At 30.7% G+C, this 24,037-nt stretch overlaps 1 protein-coding gene across 9 annotated transcripts in view; it reads left to right on the top strand.

Moving 5' to 3' along the window:
- LOC127071190 (fasciclin-1) overlaps positions 1-24,037 on the top strand; it is a 301,670-nt gene that overhangs the window by 168,871 nt on the left and 108,762 nt on the right. The window contains exon 2 of one of the 9 annotated variants that reach the window (XM_051010170.1): positions 8,053-8,100. The exons of the other annotated variants lie outside the window; for them this stretch is intronic. The gene's annotated coding sequence lies outside the window, so the exon portion shown is untranslated. The remainder of the gene's footprint in view (positions 1-8,052; positions 8,101-24,037) is intronic. 9 annotated transcript variants of the gene reach the window in all.

The following is a 24,037-nucleotide window of genomic DNA, read 5'->3' as shown; positions in this document are numbered from 1 at the left end:
TAATTTGAAACTCGAACTTTAGGCTTATATACATACATACATACATACATACATACATATATATATATATATATATATATATATATATATATAATACGAAAGTACCGAATCGGGTACGATTTAACTCAAAGGAATGTACTTTGTAAACTTCATCGACTTAACTGGATTTTAACTTGTAAAATAAACTTTCTACGTTGGGAACAGAGTTTTCGCACCTCGCAAGTGTGTAATTGATTTAACGTTTGTCCGCCCCCGTTATTTCTTTTCGTAGGTGTTCACCCTTGCCAGAGGCAATTTCTACTACGTTAACAAGAGAAATTTAATGAAAAATGTACGACAGTTACCTGTTAAAGCTCGTAATCATCGAGGACATTTTTCTTCTCTTCCTTTCTTTTTTTTTGTTATTTCTTTTTTTTCTCTCCTTCTTTTTTTCTGATAATACTGTATTTTATACAGAACGATGACGATGACGATGATGATGATGATGACTATTAATATTATTATGAACAATAATTTTCGTCAATCATAATAATTTTTTTACCGAATGAAAAAATATAACAAAGTTATTTAACGCTCGTTAAAATATTAATTAAATCGAAGCTACGTAAAAATTGCATAATTATGAAATGTTTGTTTATCGCGTTATAAAAAGGAAACAAACTTCGTTGCATGATTAGATCTCTCTATAGATTTAATTGTATATAGTATATAAATACTATGGATATATCGTATAATACCTAAATATATTTTATATATATATAATATTATAATTTATTATACGTTAATATTAATTTATTATATAATGCTAAATATATTTTATTAAATGTATATAATATATACATACTATGTTATATCGTATAATACCTATATATATATATATATATATATATATATATATATATATATATATATATATATATATATAAATGGTCGGTAAAACATTAAAGATAATTACGATGCGATGTCTATCTTATATTCGTTCAAGAGAGAGACCATAAAAAGGATGACAAGATAGAGAAGATAGATACTTTCCTAGAGGCAGAAAAGCAAATTCCATGAGATGGTATTTCCTGGCCGTCCTCGAAAACATTTTCTCCGTTCTTTGAAACGTAAAAATAGATTACTAAAGAAGGCGTTCTCGTTCATTCATAATTCCTTCTCATTTGGCGAAGCGCGAGACTGGGGACACTCGGGAGTGAGAGAGATAGAGAGAAAGAGAGAGAGAGAGAGAGAGAGAGAGAGAGAGAGAGAGAGAGAGAGAGGGGTGAGTTCACTTGGAGAACACGAGGGACTACCCGTTTATTATGCCGTTGCCCCTCGAGGACATTGACGTAAAAAATAAAGAGAGACTGAGTGAGAAAGAGAAAAGAGAGAGAGAGAGAGAGAGAGAGAGAAAGAGAGAGAGAGAGATGCAATATGGCTAATCGCGAAGCGAGCTAGACGACAGTCCGGGCTATGAATAAATTTCGTGCACCTTTCCTCGTTATCATAGCACCGAGTTTAAAAAAAAAAACGAGAGAGAGAGAGAGAGAGAGAATGTAAAAGGAAAGAAAAATAAGTTTCATTTCCAATAATCCTTAACTCTTTCTTTTTTATATTTCCGAATACTTGTTTATATATATATATATATTTATTTACTTATTTAATTATTGAAAATATGTTAAAGACATATTTTAAATAGAGAAAGATAAAAAAAAAAAGATTAATATAAAAATAAATGATTTGAAATTATTTTTCATCATCACGAATACGTTTTTTATTTTCTAATGATTTCTAAACGAATGAGATAGTTAAGAATCTTAAAAGTATTCTAAACACGATTGTCGAATAATTTTTCCATTAGATGTGTGACGACGATAAGAGAAATATTTTTACGAGATAGAGAGAAAGGGAGAAAGAGAGAAAAGATTGATTCGTCGATGTTCGAAAGAATGGCGACGGTCGATCGTAAAGAGGATACTTTTAAGGATCATGAAGAGAAGAAAAGAGTTGTGCAATCCGTTCTTTTTATTTCTCAATGATCTATAAAAGTAATGAATATAGCAATTCTTTTCTAAGAACGAACAAATCAATTCACTAACTCGTTTCTTTTTTTTTTTTTTTCTTCTGTACAGATATATATTCATATTATTTTCAGATAGAGAAATTTTCATTGTAAATGTAATTATATATATTTATATTTCAATGAAAAATATGCGAATGAGAAGCACGAGCAAAATCAATAATATAATTTTCATTAATTAATTGTGATATTAGAGATTATTAGGCGTTATATCAATAATCTTGAACGATTGAGTAATGCAATACGATAAAACGTTGCATTAAAGATTTACTTTATTCTATCTTTAGATAAAAGAAATATTAGAAAAAAATTTGTCAGAAGATTCGAAATATATACGTCTATGTAATAATTTATGTACTTTAATATAATAATTTACACACATACATACACACATACAAACATATATATATATATATATTTAAAAAAAAATTCTCTTATTAACCGATAATACGATCTCCTTCAAAAAATAAAAAAAGAAGAAGAAAGAAAAGAGAAAGAAAGACATAAAAAGTATCTTAAGATACGGAAGAAAAGAGATAATATAAAACTACAAAAAAAAAAAAAAATGGGCATAATATATTCATCGACGTTTCATCCAGCTCAATTTTTCTTCTTTATTCCATTTACAAAATCTCCATGCGCATTTAAAAGATCTACTTTTAGATACAAGTAACTACAAAGATCAAATGTCTAAATCTACATACGTACATTACATACACATCGTATACGTATACCGTAATATATTAAATTCAGTAAAATTTCGTTAGGTGATTAAAACAAAGTACATAGACGAGTAATAGAGAAGCAATTTACGACTTTCATGAACGAGTGTTCGTCCTCTTCGTCCTCTTCGTCCTCTTCGTCCTTTTCGTCCTTGTTTTCACTGAGAGAATAAGTGTGAGAGAGATAGAGTTTGAGTAAAGGAAGTAGTCGAAAACAAAGAGAGGAAAGCGAGTGAAGTAACGACGAAAAGAGAGAATCGTCGTCCACGTTGACGACGGCTCATTTAAGCTTCGCCGAACTCAAGCAACTAGTTACAACTTTTTCCATTGACTAACGTAGATAGGGACGTTGGGCGGCCCTGCAAAGTGACTCGTTTTATACTTTCCTGTCCGCTTGCTTCGCAATCTCTCCTACCTATTCCACCATCCTCTCTTCTTCCTTCGTTTCCTCCTCAGAATTCTCTTCGAACGTGTTTTACCAGCCTACCCTTCTTTTTACGAGTACCTTTGAGTACGACAAATGAGTTTTATGACCTGTCACTCCTCTCTTATTATTGTTGTTAGTGTCGGCATCGACTTAAGACTATTTCTCCCTTTTTTATCTTTCTTTTTTTTCCATTTGGTTTTTGTTTTTGTTTTTTTTTTTTTTTTAGCATTTAAAAGATCCCGGATTAGTTTTTCTTTTTTAATAATCTTACTTATTTTTTCTTTCGATTTATGAAATAAATAGGACGTTTATGGTATAAGTAATTAGAAGGAACGTTCGACGTTTGTCGACGGACTGAGATTTGTGCTTGGAATTAAAAATTGAAGTATTTTCTTATATGGAATTAGTTAACTTGCTTTGATCGGCTTGCTTGTATAAAATTTAGGATCAATTTTATATATGAAAGAAATGTGAAATGAATAAGTGATACGGTTTTTATGTTCAACATTAATTTTTCACATTTTTCTTAGGAGTATTGTTTTTTTTTTCTTTTTGGATTGCAGAATAAATATGAGATGATATAGGGAAATATTATTTATTTAATCTAGATTAGAGAAATTTGGATTTTTAAATGAAAATAATTCTCGATGTAAAACGATGTTTCATTATATTTTTAGGATGTTGAACTACTTGCTTTAATTAGCTTGTTTATGTAAAATTTAGGTTTCATTTTATGTAAAAGGGAAATAAATGAAGTAAAACTAAATTATACTAAATTATATTTTTAATATTGAAGATTATTTTGACTTCTTTTTCTTTTTTCAAAATAATCTTTCGTTTTTCGTTTTACAAAATAAATATGACGTTTAATGTCACGTTACGTTCCACCATTACTCCATTATTACTCTCATTATGATTATTGCTATTGTTGTTGTTATTGTAAGAAGAGAGAGAGAGAGAGAGAGAGAGAGAGAGAGACAGAACTACATAATTATATATATACACATACACGAAACACACTCCATTAACTCTGATTGTTTTAAGATCTCGACTCCCACTACTCTAATTACTCCAATTAAGGTTCTATATCACCTTGATTAATGAATAAGAAGCAACCCTCTATCAAAATTAATTGACTTATCGAACTTATAATAACTCGATACTAACACTGGTCAATATATGTAAAAATATTCATTCTATCTAAAATATATCGAACAAATTGTAAGTTTCGTTTCTAAAATCTATGATTTACATACGATCTATTTATTTATTTTGTAAATTTTACTAAAAGAAACATCAAAATTGTTGTCAAAATATTTTTCTTTTCTATCTTTCTTCTTTCTCTCTTCTGTCTTTTATTTTCTTTTTCTTTCTTTTTTTGTTTTGTAAGTTCAGTATATAATAGTGTACAGTAGATACATATAGTTTGTATATAAAATTCTCTTTTTTATAAAAAGTTGTAAAGTTAAAAATCTTGATAAAAAAAATGCATGTCATATGAAAAACAAAAAAAAAAAAAGGAAAACAAAGGGTTCTTCAACTCATAAAGTTTAGAACCGTTGGTTTACGATATTTTTAATTTTAGAATCTCTTTTTATTTTTTGCAAACTCGATTACATGAAAAAGTACCTATTACGTTTATCGTCGAATTGCATTTTCGCGATGTTTCAATTTTTTCTTTTCATTTTACTTTCGAAGAACAGTAAAGTCATCTTTTTTATCGATCTCTTTAATAGTACACTTTTGTTATAGTAGTAGTTATTAAAAATGGAGTGGAAACGGTTACATGTAACTGTTAAATTAATTACAATCTCAAAATTGTACGTGGCAAAAGTTGATCGGACGAGAAATAACATTCGGGTAAAACGAAAAAGAGAGAGAGAGAGAGAGAGAGAGAGAGAGGGAAAGGGAGAAAAAAGATAGAAGAAATTCGAAGGAAATACGTTCTGTTATATAACCTAATAAAATGGACTTAACGAGTTCTGAGAAAAGAGTAAAATTTCGCAATGTTCTAACCGTATAAGAAGAACATTGGGAATGCGAGAAAAGTGGCAAACAACTACTTACATACCAAGAAAGTTTAGAATTTAACTTTCAAGTTGGCTACCGGTGGCTGTCATACATTTTCATCTCTCTTCTACGACGTACTCGTCAATTAAATTCTTCAATTTTATTCTCCAAGTCTAATGAAGAGCACCACTGCATTTTTCTTCTTTATAGTCTCTTCGCAATTCACTATAAAGAATGTCGATTTTTTATGTCTATAAAAGAAAAAAGAAAAAAAGAAAAGAAAGAAAAAATTTATAAGGAAGGAAAACCGATGTGTACAATACTCTTATTTTTCCAAATGTGTGTGTGTGTTTTTTTTTTTTTAGATATATATACACATAAACTAAAAATTAAAAATAATACAATTCGATAGAAAGTATAATTAAATGATTAAAATGTGCTAGAAGTAATATATAATTTTTCGTATTATATTATATAAAAATAATGATGATGGATAGTATTGATAAAATAGTATTTAATAACAATATAAATTATCATTAAATAATATATTCATTTGATTTATATTAATTTACACACACACACAATTTTTTTTTAATGAATAAATTTAATTAAAATTTCTTCTAACTATAGGAATATCTCGGACATATTTAATAATTATCATATCACATAATTATTAAATACATATATATATATATATCCAAAAAATATATATATTATTAAATACACACACACATATATTCATATATACATATCAACTTCCCATCAAAGTTACGTGAACTCTCACTTTGTGATACATACACGTACCTATATCCTTACGTACATATATAGATACATACATATATACATACATACACGTACCCACATACACATATACTTACATCCATACTACTACGCGTAGATACGTGTCTCTCTTCTCTCGTACATGTGTATACATTATGAATACATAGATGCATTAACCTGGACAAGGAGAGACATTAAACGGGTACGGTCGACATCAACGCAACACAACAACACGTATTGTAACCGTTTCTGTCGCGATTCATCGCACCCAACCCTCTCCCCTTCCTTCTCCCACCCTCTACCCCCCACCTACCTTAATTATATGTGTTCCTGCCGTAACTCTCGTTACAGTCCTCATTGCAACCTGTCTCGTGTATACATACGTATATACGTACATATATACGTATACATACGTATATATACGTACATATATATATATATATATATATATGTACATATACGTATACATAATCTCTGTCTCTCTCTTTGTCTCTCTGTCTCTTTCTCTCTTTCTTTCTGTTTTTCTCTCCCTCTTTTTCTTTTGTATAGGAAACATTTGTAACTGCATTTTATGAATCCATTATGAAATAATTGTTCGATAATAACCGTGAGACATGTTTTCTTTCCTTTTCTTTTTTTCTCTCTTTCCAACTTCCTTTTCCCCTCTTTTTCAATTTTCTAATAGAAGAGGATAATTAAAAAATGAAAAAAATAAAAAAAAAACTGAGAACAAGTAGAAGAAGGAAACGCGCGTTAATATAGAAATTTATTTATTTATTTTTTTTTTTTCGTTGCATTAGGAAAAGGGGATAAAAATTGTATTTTCTACTATGTACTGTTTCTTACGAAAATGTAATTTATATACATATGTATATATATTTTCTAATCTACGTAGAAATTATGCATCCATTTACTCGTTGATAAGAAACATGAGAAATAGTAGTAAATTGCAATATATATATATATATATATATATATATATATATATATATATATATATATATACAAAGATTCATGACGACTATATTTCTTTTCCTTTCTTTTTATTTTTTTTCTCCCTTCCTCTTTATACTTTCGTCGTTTTAATCCGTGCAAGATCTCGAATTAATTCCTTCTCCTTTCTGAATAAATTCCTAGTATTTTTTCTTCTTCTTCTTCTTCTTCTTTTTTTCCCTTGTTTTCTCTAACATACAAGAAATAAAGATTCTGTAAGATAATGTACATCGACTCTTATAATATCTTACAAACAAATAGATACATACGTAAACACGTCATCCTGCTTTTCACTTTTAAATATAATTCCAAGAACACACGCAACGACGTTTTATTTCGTTCACGGGTTTAAAATAGTTCCTTTTTCACTCGAGAGAAAAAAATAAAATAAAAAAGAAAAAAGGAAAAATTGAAAACATTCTCATTGTTAAAAGAAAGAGAAAATATATACGTCGTGTTAATTTTACTATTGGATACTTACAAAAAAAAAGAAAAACAAAAAAATCGCATATTCTGCGAGATAAAATTTATGTAATTGTTTAAAATTATAGTAAGATTTTATAACGAACGGTGTGTTAAGTTCATGAATATGAACTTCGAATGAAGGTCCATATAAGTGTGTCGCTCAAACTACGAATATTTGAGTTATGGCAACGACCGTCTCGTGTTCCTACCTCGATTCACTATTTCATTGGGTCTCTCTGCACATTATGGGCAAGTTAAGGGAAAGAGGGGGTGAGAATACGGGCAGAGCTCCTATTATGAACATAATGTACATATGTACGTTACATGGGCCAAAGTCTTCCTGAGAAATACGTAGGTACACCACGTCATCAAGCGTTGATTTCGATTCTCTACGAGAATAGACTCGATATATTCTCATTGAACGTCGTTCCTACTACTAATTTTGAATGATATATCCTTTTATCGATCATATATATAATATGAAATATAGTTATGTAATATAGGTATGTAATATAAGTATGTAATATATATATATGGTCGAATAATATGAATTATAATATGAATTAATTTTTATTTTGTTCCTTTGTTCGCAGGTATGTGTCTACTAAATTTTGGTCGGACTACATTTTATTTCAAAGAACGTGAGTTACTTCTAAAATATATTATATCTATTATAAACAGTCGTAAACAAATTCATTCGTTTTTTATTTAAACGTCATTAATATCATTTTGATAACTGTTTCACGCACTCGTGAATATTTCTTTTCTTTTCTTCTCTTCCTTTTGTTATTCTTTTTTAATGCTCGTTCGAAATTTTTAATAAATCTTCCAAGATAATAATAATAATAATAATAATAATAATACAAATTTGTGCCTCTTAAATATATCTCACCTCGATGTTTATTTCCATCTCTATTTATTTTAATTATTACGTTAGTCTCGTCGTCTGCTTTTTATCGAAAAAGTATCGTTCTAAAAAAGTACACCGATCATTCGTAAATATATCAAAGATCGTAAAAGAACTATGAAAAGTATATTTTCTCTTTCAACTTTCTCTTTTTCAAATCTCCAAGATAATTATAGTAATCTAAACTTGTTTACGTAATCGTCAGAATATATTTTAATTCGTTAACATGTTCAACTTTTTACGTCGATGACGTTGATAATGTTCAACGAAAAAAAAAAAAAAAGAAAAAAAGTAATTTTCCCTTTTCGAATTATACCAAGTTCGAATCTAGGAAAACTCATTCTAGATGAAAATCGGTTAGCAAAGCTTCGCTCATTTTATCTCTCCCATCCTCTCTCTCTCTCTCTCTCTCTCTCTCTCTCTCTCTCTATTTCTCTTTTACTCTCGTTTCCTCTTTCACACGTTGAAGCCGCAAGTCGCTTTCGTCGTATCCTTTTCACGCGCTCGTACAGAACGATAAATCCGCGGAGCTGAATCGATCGGCGAACGATCGACTCGGTAAGCCGATGTGTTTCTGAGGGATTAGCCTTCGGGACATAGCGTGTGCTGTGCGAGATGCGTATTACGTGATTGAATCCACCTACGGTTATATCATCGATATCGAGACTTATCGATCCGATTGGTGTATATATATATATATATATATATATATATATATATATATATATATGTGTTGTAAAAAAGTTTTCTGAAAAAGCTTTCCAAATTTTCAATGAATTTTTCTTCTTCATTTTCTTCTTCTTATCCTTTTTCTACTCTTTAGTTCTTCGACGTGGTTAAGCACTTTTATTCGTAAAATGTGTCCTTCAAAAAATACGAGAGAGAGAGAGAGAGAGGGAGAGAGAGAGAGAGAGAGAGATGTTTTTGCTTTATCCATAAATTCAACGCTTTTGTTTCTATTATTAAAAAAGATCGATAAAACGATCGTTTATTCTATATTTTTTTTTTTATGCGTACTCACGAAACTTCCACACGATGAATACCAATTTTATAGAGGAGAGTTCGTTCTCGATTAAACAAAAGTCTTCTTTGTTTTTCTTCTTTCAGGTGTTTCGTTTTGTTTTCTCTTTTTTCTTCCGCTTCTTCTTTTTCTCTTTTCTTTTTCGTTTTTTATTTTCTTTTTGTGTTACCCATCGATTCATATAAATTGGCTTATTAATCGATTAGTTTGTCGAATATATACCTTCGAAGATAAATTTATCTTTTTCTTTTTAGATATTACCAAGTCTTATATATATATATATATATAGAATATAAATTCTTATTACATTTATCTTACTTCAAGACATATTTCTTGCTTTTTAAATATAATTTATATTATATATATATATATATATATATTCAAATATAAATTCAAATAAATTTAATATGAAAACTAAATTGAGTTAGTTAACGTATAACGATAACGTAACCTCGCCAAATTCGCACATATATTATATTATATTATATTCTTTGAATAAAATTTATTCTAAATATTTCAATATATCAAAAAATAAAAAATATATATATATGTATTAGTCGATATAACGTGATTATTCATTACTTATTACCTACGTACATATCTATATGTGTCACATGAAACACGCGATCGACTCAACTTTAACCACGAAATCTTATTGTGTCGTTCACTTTTTTTTTCTTTCTCTTTAAACTACATAAATACATACAAATAAATACACACACATACGTATATATATATATATATATATAAATGTACTTCTTTTGCGAGACAGCGCATTTTATTCGAAAGATTCGAGAAAAACCGTCGAAAACGTCGATTCTCGTTCGATGTTCGATAAAGCGAAAACTTTCTTTCTCTCTCTCTCTCTCTCTCTTTCTTTCTCTTTCATGCGTTCTCCTTGAATTTTCTCTTCCCTTCGTATAAAAATGTGCCATCGTGGCGAGATTTTTCCCTTATCCCTTGTCGAGAAAGCACACGAGAATATTATTATCGTTAGGTCGTTCTTATATACTACTTTCGAGATATCGAACATACGTTTGTACATATCAGAAATAATTTTACGAGAAACCCTATAAAAGTTACAAATCTCGAGCCTTTTCCACGACCCTTTTACTCCTCTTATTCCTTCAACCCCCGATCTTCATTTTTGTAGTATATTCCAGCAAAAACTTTTGCTTCTATAATATTCACAAATAAATATATTCAATATATTTAGAGTTTAATATTTCTTATATATTCCATAATAAATACGTTTATGATTTCGCTTTTATAATATTGACAAATAAATATATGTAAAATTTAATATATATATATTTTTTAAATATATACATTAACATGCGATAATATTTCTTATTCTACAATATTAATATTTCATATTCTACAATAAACACGTTTATGATAAATATTCTAGACTTATTATAATTTTCATATATTACAATATATGTACATGTAAAAGAAAAAATAATAATAAACGCGTTAATTAAACTCGTATCAAATATTATTAAAAAAAAAAAAATTATTACTAGTTACCTTCTAACAATTTTTATTTGAAGCTCGTCTACATTAATTTATATTCAAAAAAGTTGATTAATGAAATATCTATCGATCTATCGATCGACGATCGTAATGATTACGAATAATGCATTATTTTAAATATCTTACGTACTTACGTACATTTAAATTACATACATAAAAAGGAAGGATATCTAATATCGTTCTACGACCGACCTGCGAATTTGTGAAGAGACCTTAAAAGTTAAAATCGATACAAGTAGTTTTCTGGAGATAAAAATTTCCTTTTTCGTGTCAGAAAAAGTTATTGTCGGCTAAGGTGATAAAGAATTCTCAAGACGCGAGTCGTGTTCGCATGCGACTTTGCTTTACACAAACACATACACAATATATATATATATATATATATATATATATATATATATATATATATATATATAGAGGACGAACTTTTGGTATTGCTTTTGACAAATTCTTTGAAATGCGTTAGAAATATTCTCCTAGCAGAGTAAGAAATCATTCTTCAAGAAACTTCTAGTCTAGGCAATGTCCGAAAACGAGAATGAAAAAAAGAAAAAAAAGAAAGAAAGAAGAAAAAAAAAAGAAAAATAAGAAGTCGTAAATATCCATAGAAACGAGAACCTAGATATATATATACATACACGATATATGTACACACACATATAGAATCTCTCAACGAAAAATGTCCACCAGTATTATTACGAAATCTAGTGATTTTATTTTATTTCGTTTCTTTCTTTTTTTTTTCATTTCATTTTATTTCATTTATTTATCGTTTCTTTCTCAAAATTTTCAGTCAATAATTTTCACAAAAAAAAAAAAGAAAAAAAAAGAAAATGTCTATCGAAGTTTAAGATTAAAAACGAATTTTATTTTATTGAATGTACAAAATGTTGCTGACCTATGTTGTGTCATACATATACAAATATACATACATACATACATATATATACATATATCATATATGTAAATACATACGTGACAGTTTAAAGCTATGGTGCAAAATTGTAGCCAAGAGATTCGTGCCAGAATCTCTCTCTCTCCCTCTTTCTGTATGTCAGTCGAATAGGATGTAGAGACAGCAAGCAGGCCACGAAAGAGAGATAGATAGATAGATAGATAGATAGATAGATAGAGAAAGAGAGAGATAGAACAGACAGCGAGAATCACAGATTCTCGCGTCCTTGGTGAGAAACAGATCGAGCTCGTCGTAGTAGGTTTGTGTGGAGGGATGGAGATAGAGGGTGGTAGTTGAGGGTGAGAGTGGAGATGGTATAGAGGAAACTCGCAGTTTACCGCATTGTCAGCTATATACAGGGTGGCCAGGGCGAGTCACCCTTCTATATCCGTGACACCCTTGCTCGCGAACTCGAGGGGTTTGAGCCTGGTTTGCTAAACTAGGTTGCCGCATAGTGACGTCACACAATCGTCCTAGCTAACCCAGTTCGCGTACGAGGCCACCTTTCGCGTAAACCAACCGCCTTCCCGGCTCCGAAATCTATGTATTCTGCAAATATTGCCTCAAAATTACGTCTCCGTGGTTGGTAAAGCTTCTACTCTCTCTCTCTCTCTCTCTCTCTCTCTCTCTCTCTCTCTCATACACTCTCGCACTCTCTCTCTCTCTCTCTTGCTAACTCACTTCTCGCGAGACCAGTCGATGCCCCCAGGCACGAGAGGCTCGAATTAAAACGGCACACTGAGAATGTAAATTTACTTCCAACCCCTTTCGCAAACCCACCTCTCGTCGCTTGCTTTCGTCCTTTGAACCAACCCCCGTTCTACGACGTTCCTCTCTCTCTCTCTCTCTCTCTCTCTCTCTTTCTCTTTCTTTTCTTTTTCTGTCTCTCTCTTTCGATTTTCCTCGCTTACTCTCTAGTTCAGTTACTCACCAAGCTTCTTATCCAATAAAGCTTTTTAGAATCAATTTTTAATCCGGATACCAGCCGTGCCATGCACGTTTAGCCAACTAGCCACGCAAACTTTCGATCGCTCCAATTTTTCTTTTTTGTTTTTTTATCTGTTCAGTTTTTTCTTTTCCCTTTTTTTTTTTTATATTTTTTCCTTTTCTCTCTCTCTCTGTCTTTCTCTCTCTCTCTCTTTGTTTTTTGATAGTAATAAATCCGATTATAAAAAGAGATTTCACCGAAAGGGGTTTCGTAATTGTTTAAAAGCCATTATTTCATCGAACCGATATTTTTATTGTTGGGTTTTTTATTTTTAGTTTGGTTGTTGTTATTATTGTTATTGTTATACGAGCAATATGGTATAATACACGAGCACGTTTTATGTTTGATTTATAATGATAATTGTAATGATTGAAATATTTTTTGTTCTTTCTTTTTCCTCTCTTTGTTTTTTTTTGTTTTGTTTTGTTGATTACGTTAATCAAAGCAATTTGTAATTTTATATAACAAAAAAGAAATAGTATTAACTTATTTATATTGAGATACTATTGAATTCAGGAGATTTTTTTTTTTAATTTCAATATTATATATATATATATATAAATTTAGTAAAATTTGATAAGAGCATTAATGGTAAATAAATAAATAAGTAAATACATAATAGTGACAAGAGAGTGATGACTTTCAAGCAATATTGAAATCGAAATATCTTTCAAAATTAATAACTTTTCTACATAAATTATCTGTAATACTTTTACTTCTTTTTCTTTCTTTTTTTTTTTTACAAAACATCGGAATGCGTTAACATAAAAACTATTAAAGAACGAGTGAACAAAACCAAAAGCAAAATACAAAATTAATCTTCAAACAGTCTAAGAAAAGAACAAAAATAAATAAAATTAAAAAAAAAAAAAAGGAAAAATACTATTTAATGCATAAAAATATGCATTCCTTCGAAGCAATCCGACAGTTGATCTGTAACGTTTACAATTAAAATCATTAATTACAAGCAGCAATAAGAAAAAAAAAAAAAGAAAAATTTCCAGTTACGTGCACTCCGCCCTCTTATATGTTACCTACTTATATAAAACATTTAAAAGAGAAAAAAGAAGAAGAGAGAAAAGAAAATTACAATGCAGTGGTGAATGCGACGTAGAGTTATATCGCGTGCAAAACTGTATCGTATCAACTAATAAACCACGAAACTGGGTCTATTCGGTATGTAAAAGAAAAAGAGAAAAAAGAAAAAAGAAGAAAAAGAAAAAGGACAGAAAACGGTGAGTAAAAGTTTTCGAAAAAATTTATATTATTAAAAAAAGAAAAAAGAAAAAAGAAACAGCTGATGACGACGTAACCAATAACAATCTATATTTTAAATAATTTTTTCTCTTCCATGTCATCTCATTACACCATATGTATATGCGTATATATAACACACACACACACACACACATGTATTTATATATTTTACTTATTAATATATGTATGCGGTTGAATGAGAACAAATGATGGAAAATAAAATTTTTAAGTTCCTGAAGAAAGATTTAATAAAAAAAAAAAGAAAAAGAAAAGAAAAGAAAAGAAAAGAAAGAATGAAAGAACGGGGAAGAAAAGTAATCTTTTATCTTCCTATTAACGCTAGAGAAAGAGAGAGAGAGGGAGAGAGAACGAGTCATTGGTCTTGGGTAGAATTTGCTCACGAATGAATCTATCGTTTGCCCTTCTTTAAAATGGTATTGAACGTTCTCTCGTCGATAACGGATACGTCAGAAAGATTGATCGCGATTCGGTTGGAAGCTGCTTGGCGGCACGATGCGGTGCGGTGCGGTGCGGTGCGGTCGATCGATGAGCTTCATTGCGATTCGAATCTGATATTGTGACCAACGAGAAGAGGAAAAGGAAGAGAAAGAATGAAAGGAAGAAAGAGAGAGAGAGAGAGAGAGAAAAGAAAAAAAAAAATAAAGAAAGGGGTAAGCTTACCGATCGAAAAGGGAGGCAAAAAAAAATTGTTGAGACTGTTCAACCTTCGATTTGCATATCTCTTTTTTTCCTCTTTCTCTTTCTTTTCTTTTTTCTCTTTCTTCCTTTCTCTCTTTTTTTTTTGTGCACAGTGGTGTGGATGTTGCGCGAGTTAAACTTCATTAAATCGAAGGGAAACCACGCGTCCGTAAGTTGAATCCAAAAAAGAAAAGAAAAAAGGAGAAGAAGAAGAAGAAGAAGAAGGAAAAAGGAAAGAAAGAAAAGTAAACGCTAGAGTATCGTAAATTAATTAGTGTACTCGTCCAATAGCGATTTTATGGCGGAATGGGATGGGTCAGAAGGTGCGAGTAAAAAGATAAATAGAGATTTTATTTCGAAAATATTAAACGAAATATATCTTCAAGGGTTCCTTTTTTTTATATATATATATATAAAAATATTTTATATATATATATAATATATTTTTCTTATCGTATTCAGATATCATTATGAATTATTTAACTAAATATTTAAGCTCGTGTTAATACCATTGTTGCTTACGATTTTATATTTAAATCTCATCGTGTATTATTTTGATTATTAATCTCTCTCTCTTTCTTTCTCTCTCTTGTTACATTTATTTCTTCATTTTTTCATTTATATATTTCACTTATTAATATATTTTATTCATTTATTTATTTTCAACGTAACAACGTATATAATTGTCAATTAGAATAAGACAAGTGAAATTTATAAACGATGTCACTTTAACATCAGGATTGATCCCAAAAGGTTTTGGATCTCAAGGCCATTATATCAGTAGGTATAACCAATCCGTATCCTCGCGTCTATGGGGATTTATCATCCATCTCGTTAACTTCCGTTTGTTTCTCATACGTCGATCATGTTATTTATATTCCTGTATTATGAATCCCTTCCGGGGATTCCACAGGGTTGCCTTTGTTAAAGGCTCGAAAGTGAGAGAGACAGAGAAACAGAGAGAAACGGAAAGAGAGAGAGAGAGAGAGAGAGAGAGAGAGAGAGAGAGAGAGAGAGAGACTATGTCGTATCCACTTCGAGCTGAATATGTCCCCGTAACCATTCCAGCAGAAATAGCCTACGGGGCTTATGTGAAACTCAACAACCAACAATGTCCATATATCATCGATAAATCCAACGACCGATAACATATGCACCAGAATGATCTCATGCATCGGTTTCATCTCTCTCTCTCTCTCTCTGTATATATCTATCTCTGTTTCTCTCTCTTTCTCTGTTTCTCCTTCTCTTTCTGTCTGACTCTTTCTCTCTCTATCTCATTCATAGTCCATAAGTTTATTTCTTTTTGTTACGTTACCGATGTAATATTTTTATAAAAAAAAAAAAAAAAAAAAAAAAAAAAAAAAGAAAAAAAAATATCGGTATATTAAAAAATCCTCGTTACATTTATCAACACTGATAAAAGATTTTCAATATGAATGCAAAAATTATGTATCGTTCCTAATTCTTTTTTCTCTTTCTTGTTCTAATGAAACTGTAATTAGAATGTCACGCTTTTGCATAAGCACATCGGTATGAACAAATCGGTCAATATTTTCCATAATATGTTATCCACCCTATGGATTTTGTATTTACAAGTTAAAAAAAAAAAAAAGAAAAGAAAGGATATATAAGTATCTACATGAAAATATGTCTACGAAGGAGTAAATATAAATCTTAAATGCACGATGAATTAATGAAAAGAAAATGAAAGAAGGAAAGCAAAAAACAAGAACTGAGTAATCAATAATTCAAAACTCTTTCAAAAAATCGAGTTTGTTAATGTATAACTTTATAATTTGATAAGTCTATCGAAAGAGAAAACAAAATAAGGGAAAGAAAAAAGAAAAGAAAAACAAATCAAAAGTCCTCTTAACGAATAAGTTTCGCAAAGACGATATCAAGAAATTAAAGAGCAGTAACGTTACGTAGGATCTTTTAAAATTCTTTGAATGAACGAGAAGGAGAAGTAGAAGAAAGAAAAATAAAAGGAAAGAGAAAAAAAGGAAGAAGTAGAGAAGAAGAAGCTTGGAAAATTGTGAGTTAGTAGTCAACGCACGTAGTACCTTCTTACGAAAGGCAAACTGCGGCGCGTGCAAAGGACAAGATATCGAAGAGCATTACTCTCGGTTGCACCAAGGACACCGGAGTATATATATATATATATATATATATATATATATATATATACCCAGTGAGATCCTTATTTCCTTCCTTTTCCAATCTTCGTTCATTCGTTTATTATTATTTTCTTGTTTTTTTTTATTTTTATTTTTATTCTTATTTTTTATTTTTTTTAAATTATTAAATGCAATCTTCGTTCATTCCATTACCATCATTATTATCGTTGCTATTATTGTTGTTGGTATCTTGAATGATTTAAAGATCAACGCAAACGATTTATTTACGATATATTTCTATATTTTTATTCATCACATCGCACGCTTTCTTATATTTTCGTATTTTCTATTTTGTATTAGGATTTGATTGGATCGTAAAATATTATTATGTAATATATCATAGATCCATACGATCTTTTCAGGATATCTTAAGAATCGTGATTGGATGTACTACTTTTATTTTTCTTCCTTTTTTTTTTTTATCGGATTTGAGATTAAAATGGGGGAAGGGTGGAAGAAAAAGAAACACGAAAGGGAATAGAATCGATTTTAGAGAGACAGAGAAAGAAGGAAAAAGAGAGAGAGAGGGAAAAGGCACGATGCCAACGACAGGCACCATATGAATATCTATCATGAATTATCCGTCTGAGTTTAAGTGCTGCTTGAGTTGGAGATAAAAAGACGAAATGAAAAAAATTGTTAAAAAAAAAAGAGAGAGAGAAGAACAGAAAGAAAGAGATAGAGAGAGAGACGGACAGAGAGAGAGAGAGAGAGAGAGAGAGAGAGAGAGAGAGAGAGATCTCTTTTCGTGAGATCTAGTGATCCAGTGTCTCTTGGGTCGCGACCATCCTTGGATATGTTCCAAATGTCAAGAATTGTTCATAGTGAAAGAAAATAACGTAGTACGAGCACGAACTAGAGAATTCAAACATGAAAGATTTGGTAACCCTTGCAGATCGTATATTTCAATATAAGTACATATTATATGGGGAATTGGACAATGAATTTATGTCGGAATTATTTCTCATCGTTTTTCTATTTTTATCAATAACGTCGGTATCCTCTTTCTTTCTTTCTTTCTTTTTTTATCTGAAACGTTTAATATTTTATATCCAAAGAAATAAAATACTCTATTATTATAGAATATATATATCCGTTGTATCAGGAAAAGAAAAGAAAAGAAAAGAAAAAAAAAAAAAAGAATTGATGTTTTACGGTTGGCTAAATAAAAATGTTTGTAGGTTTTTTTTTATTTTATTTTTTTTTTAATTTTCTTTATTTTTTTTTTTTGTTATGCGAAAATCTTTCGTATCCGGTATATCTAAATAAACAACGCTACATAGTAGTATTTCTTTTTTCCTTTTATATCGAAATGTTTTTTGGTACTTCATATCTGAATAAATGAAACGCTTCCTTTTTGTATTTTATATTAGAAGAAAAAAACGAAAATAATAATAATTGATATCCTATACAGGTATCTAAATAATAAATAGCTTCATAGTACTTTTTTTATTTGAAAATATTTCGTATCTCTTATATCTAAATAAATAAAATCCCTGTATAGTATACCTTTCTCTTTTTTTATTTGATTTTATTTGATTTTATTTGTTTTCTTTGTTTTTGTATCGAAAGAGCGTTTAGTATTTTATATCTAAGTGAACAACTACGTAATAACTTTTTTATTGAAAATTCTGAAATTGCATATTTACGACGCTTCTCGACGTTAACTTTTTGACGATAAATAAAAATAACAATTCGTATCGATAAATTATTATGTCTTCGTCTAGTCTGTCGATTAAAAAGAAAAAAAAAATAATAATAATGATAAATAAATAAATAAATAAAAAAATAAGAAGAAATAAAAAATCCAAATGATTTTAATACTGGGCCTTACGTTTCGTTTGAACGAACCGAGCGTGGTAAAACTAGACGAATAGTAGCCATTTCGATCGCACTTTACGCCATTAAGAAGAAGCCAGAGTGCCAGCCAAGCAATCGGCAGGAATGCCAGTGCTTCCCAAGATAAGATCGATATATAAACTCCGAAGGTAAAATAAATCCGTAAATGGCCTCCATCCGGTTGAAAAATCTATGTTATTTTTCTCTAAGAAATACATAGCGTTCTCTGTATATATACTATACTTATATCGTTTGCTGTCTATTTGGGATAACGTGAAAATAAAAATTTACAATTTTTTTTATCACAATTATTATGATCACTTTTCTAATACTTTTTTTAAATTCAATACTCTCTATCAGCTTTTCATTAAATTTAAATATTATAATATAGAGATATCGATAAATGGATATCGCATCTTTCGTAATAAATAACAATAATAATAATAATAATATAATAATAATAATAATAATAACGTTAAATTCTTAGCTCGATTCATTTCAACGACTCATCGTTATAACCATAATAAAAATTCCAAACAATTCGAACATTCATAATGATTTCATTCCATCAATTATTTTTCTTATTCTTTTCGTTAAACACGGAATATTAAACGACCAAAAATGCGATCAAAGACGATTCCAATTACGACTGATTTAATTACTAAGATATATCGAAAGATTCAATTAATCGGATTTAACAGGTTTATAAGACAAGTTTAAAGACGTTGAGGGATCATCGATCGATCGATAGATTTTACTTCTCGATCTCTTGAATATTAATCGTTTCATCGTCGCTCGGTTAAATTCGTTAGGTCGATGGACGGAATCTCAGGTTCGCATTGTACGCTTAGCGATTAATTAATGTAATCCTTGGGTTCTTAAGGAGAGCTAGGAGGTGAAAAAGGGGTGGGGAGGGGGTGGTAAGGTAAGGGTTCGTTAAGGAATAAAAGAAGGGATTGAGACATTAATCTAGAGGAAATCGAGTCGACGAATTTTACTCTCTCTCTCTATCTATCTATCTATCTATCTATCTATCTATCTATCTATCTATCTATCTATCTAACTATCTGCGTATGTATACGTAAATGTGCATGTGGATGTACATGTGTGCGTTTGTGTGCAAGCTTTGCATTTCCTTCTTTGCCGTGAATTAATCAGAATCTCGGAAATGGCACTCCTAATAGGCCCGAGCTCTTTCATCGAAGATCGCCTAAGGAGTTTCGTTATGGCGTCTAAGAGAAATGTTCTTCCTCCTCTAACAATTTATTTTTCAAGACTAAGAGAGAAAGAGAGTGAGAGAGAGAGAGAGAGAGAGAGAGAGAGAGAGAGAGAGAGAGTTCCACGAAATTAATCCAAAGTAGCTAGCAAGCAACTTAACGTGAACGAGAACACATACATACATACACAGAGAAGGAGAAAGAGAGAGAAACACGTACATATATACAAAGAGAGAGAGAGAGAGAGAGAGAGACGTACACATATACGTACACATATACTCGACGAGATTTCAGAGCAGTAAGCGTCCGTTTTAATCTCCTTTAGGATCAGAAATTCTCTATGGTCTAACAATTTCCGAAGTTTCCTTTAAATCGTTGACTGTGACTCGTCCGATCATCCGGATTAATTAAATTCTTCTATCACCGCGTTTAGTACTTACAGAAGGGTTCGATGAGTGGATGTAAAGAGAGAGTGGGAAGGAGTAAAAGTTGAAACAGGGACGAGGAGCGAAAGGACTAAGGGATAGATGTGTCCTAGCTGCTATAATAAGTCGATTCAAATTTGATACTGTCGTCGAAGACGAAAAACGAATGATCAGAACGAACGATTAGATTATGATCGTATTAGAATGTAATTCGAGGGAAAGATGGAAAGTTTTATCGATGGAAACAACGTTATCCTTTTATTTTCTTTGACGATGGAAAAATTGAAATATCTCTCTCTCTCTCTTTTATTTGATCTCTCTGTCTCTCTTTCTCGTATATTTCTGTAGAGATGTAATATTTGTGGGAAGAGGATGGTGATATATATGTGATCGACTGGTATAATAATTCGATTAAAATACTATCGTCGAAAGGATAAAACGAATATCAGACCGATCGAAACAAGATCGTTCAAGAAAGTGATTTGATAATAGATATGTATATACGTATTTATAAATTAGTTTTATCGATTAGAAGACAACGTGTGTGTTTATATAATATTTCTTTCCAAAAACAAAAAATACAATTATTCATGTGTATCTCTCTCTCTCTCTCTCTCTCTCTCTCTCTCTCTCTCTCTCTCTCTGACGTACGCACCCTCGTGTTTATAGTTTTGCAAGAGACTTGCGAATATAACAGGTCGATTGTTGATTCACGTATCATTGAAAATGTAAACAAACGTTCGAGAGCGATTAGAAGTAGATACGAGAAAAAGATACGTCGAAATATGATATAAGATGCGTAGAAAATTTCAGCGAAGGGAAATGATATTTTTCGAAATGGAAAATTAAAACGTTTCTCTTTCTTCCTCTCTCGTATATACAGTTCGAGATTCTTCATTGAAAAGTTGACGAAAAGAATGAAAGAAGAAGGATAAGGATCAAAGAAGAAGGAGAAATATAGCGATAAAGAGAAACAAAGACAGAGACAAAGAGAGAAAGAGAGAGAGAGAGAGAGATAAAAATAAATAGAAAGATAGACAGAGAAAGAGAAAGGGAAAAAGAGAGACAGATATATATGTATATATATACACTATATTATATGCATATGTATATATATATATTGTACATACATATATATCTAACGAAACATGGCTGTCATCTTTCTCTCTCGTATATATAATCTGAAATTGTTCATTGAGAAGTTGTCGAAGTGAATGAAAGGAGAAAGAGAAACTCATAGAGAAAGAGAAAGAGAGAGAAAGAGAGAGAAGATATATATATATATAAGGAGACATGCCTATCGTCTCTCTCTTCCTCTCTCTCTCTCTCTCTTTGGAATCCAACGAAAAGAAAGAACTTTTCACTCAAGAGAGAGAGATGTAAGGAGGAGTGGGGAGGGGGGGAGTGAAGTCTCTTGTTGTTTGTACTGTTACGACGTTTCCATAGATTCCATTACGATAGTACTCCCGCATTTGGTGTACTTTGCCGTGGAAACGCGCTTTATGCCCGTAACAGACGCACGTTACTTAAAGCGCTTTTGCTACTTGCTTGCTTGTTGCTGCTTGCTGCTTGTGTTGATGCTGGTGTTGATGCTGGTGTTGATGCTGATGCTGATGCTGATGCTGTTATATACATCGACTGCGAGAGAAGCACAGTTTCCAATGTACGATCTAACCTCGCGAAGCTAAGGTTGTGTACTGCCTCTCAAGTGTTTCTACTCTCTTTCATGAAAGTCACCCCCCCGTGGTTCCTCTCCCTCTCTGTCACTTTGTTTATCTCTCTTTCTTTGTCTGTTATTCTCCTTTTATTTATCTCCGTGTTTCTCTTTCTTTCATAATAATCAACACTGTGACGATGGAAACAAACTTTTTAAGGACTGTGTCGTCTCGTTCATCGAATCGAACTATGAAATCCGTTTCCTTTCGTTGAGAAATTTTCATTATTTCGAATATGTTCTAGTAGATAGTAGAAACAATGGATCGATAAATATGTGTATGTGTGTGTGTATACATTACGTATGTATGTATATACATATATTGACAAAAGTAATCGTTCGGCCATTTTTATATAATATTCTTTTTAAAATATATAGTATGTATGTATTTATATATGTGTATATATTTATCTATCACATATATTATTTCGTTTCTATTCTTAATCTTTTTTATAACTTAATCTTTCTTCTTTCTTTTCTCTCTCTTTTTAAACGAATATTCTTTTTCTATAAATCCTTTACTATCTGATTATCTTGATTATTAATCATTGTCGATCGACTCGAGATATTTTTTTCTTCCTTTTTTATCTGTTCTATTTTAACAAACGTTACTTATTATTACGATATTTTTGATATATTACATTTTTTTCTTCTTTGTTTTTCTATCTCAACAAACGTTAATTATTGTTACGATATCTTGACGTTACATAAAAAAATTCGTTAGAAACAGCAAAAAAAAAAGAAAAAGAAAAAGAAAAAGAGAAGAAGAAAAGAAAAGAAAAGAAAAGAAAAGAAAAGAAAAGAAAATATTACAATCAATCCCATTATTTTTCGACGACACTTGCGCGTATCAATGTTCACTCGAGCTAATCCAAAAGATTGGCAAAGCGTTGCAATTACTGGAAGGGTTGACAGAAGGAACAAGAAACGTTGACAAAAAGGATCGTCGAGAAGAAAGAAAGGGGAAAAGAAGGGAAATGAAAAGAAAAGAGAAGCAAAAAAAAAAAGAAGAAAAAGAAAAGGAAGAAAAAAGATTGAAAGGACAAAAAAGAAAATAAAAAAAGAAGGAATATGCAGGAGAAAAGGAAAGAAAATATCAGAGAGACGTGGAGAACGATCGGTGCTCTAACGATAATCCCGATCTCTAACGAGCGAAGAAAAATATCGTTAAAAAACGGTGAGAGGATGATCCTTTAAAGCGGCTTATCGAGAGAAACAGAGAAACAGAAAGAGAGAAAGAGATAGATAGATAGATAGAGAGAGAGAGAGAGAGAGACAGAGAGAGAGAGAGAGAGAGAGAGAGGAATTTGGCGTATTCGAAATCCTATCGAACTCGCACGAATAACTCGACTATTGCATATTATCTCTCACTCATCGCACGTACACATATATGTACATATATACAGGGTGGACCAAAAATTGCCCCAATGGGAATCAAAAGATTCTAAATGATTAAATGAAAAATTTCTTGGAATCTATTAGGAAATTATGACTATTATCATTTTCTTTTTTTTTTTCTTATTTCGAAATCGTAAAATTATAAAAGTAACTCGTTAAACTACAGTCTGAGAGAAAATCTCTCTCTCTCTCTCTCTCCTCTCTCTCTCTCTCTCTCTCTCTAGAGAAGAAAAAAAAGGGAAAAAGGAATAAAGAAAAAGAAAAGACTACGCGATCGATCTTTAAAATAATCTAAAAAAGAAGAAATGTTAACCCGTTTAAAAACTTGGATCACCCTGTATATACATACATATATATATATATATATATATATACCAATCGTACGTACATACGCTCGCGCGAACTTCATTCGTTCAGAGGTAAAGGGCCTCGTTCGCGGATA

The sequence above is a fragment of the Vespula vulgaris genome, chromosome 21 (genome assembly GCF_905475345.1).
Source record: "Vespula vulgaris chromosome 21, iyVesVulg1.1, whole genome shotgun sequence".
In the NCBI taxonomy this organism is placed as follows: Eukaryota; Metazoa; Arthropoda; class Insecta; order Hymenoptera; family Vespidae; genus Vespula; species Vespula vulgaris.
The sequence above is the reverse complement of the archived record's forward strand: the minus strand, read 5'-3'. Positions and strand labels throughout refer to the sequence as shown.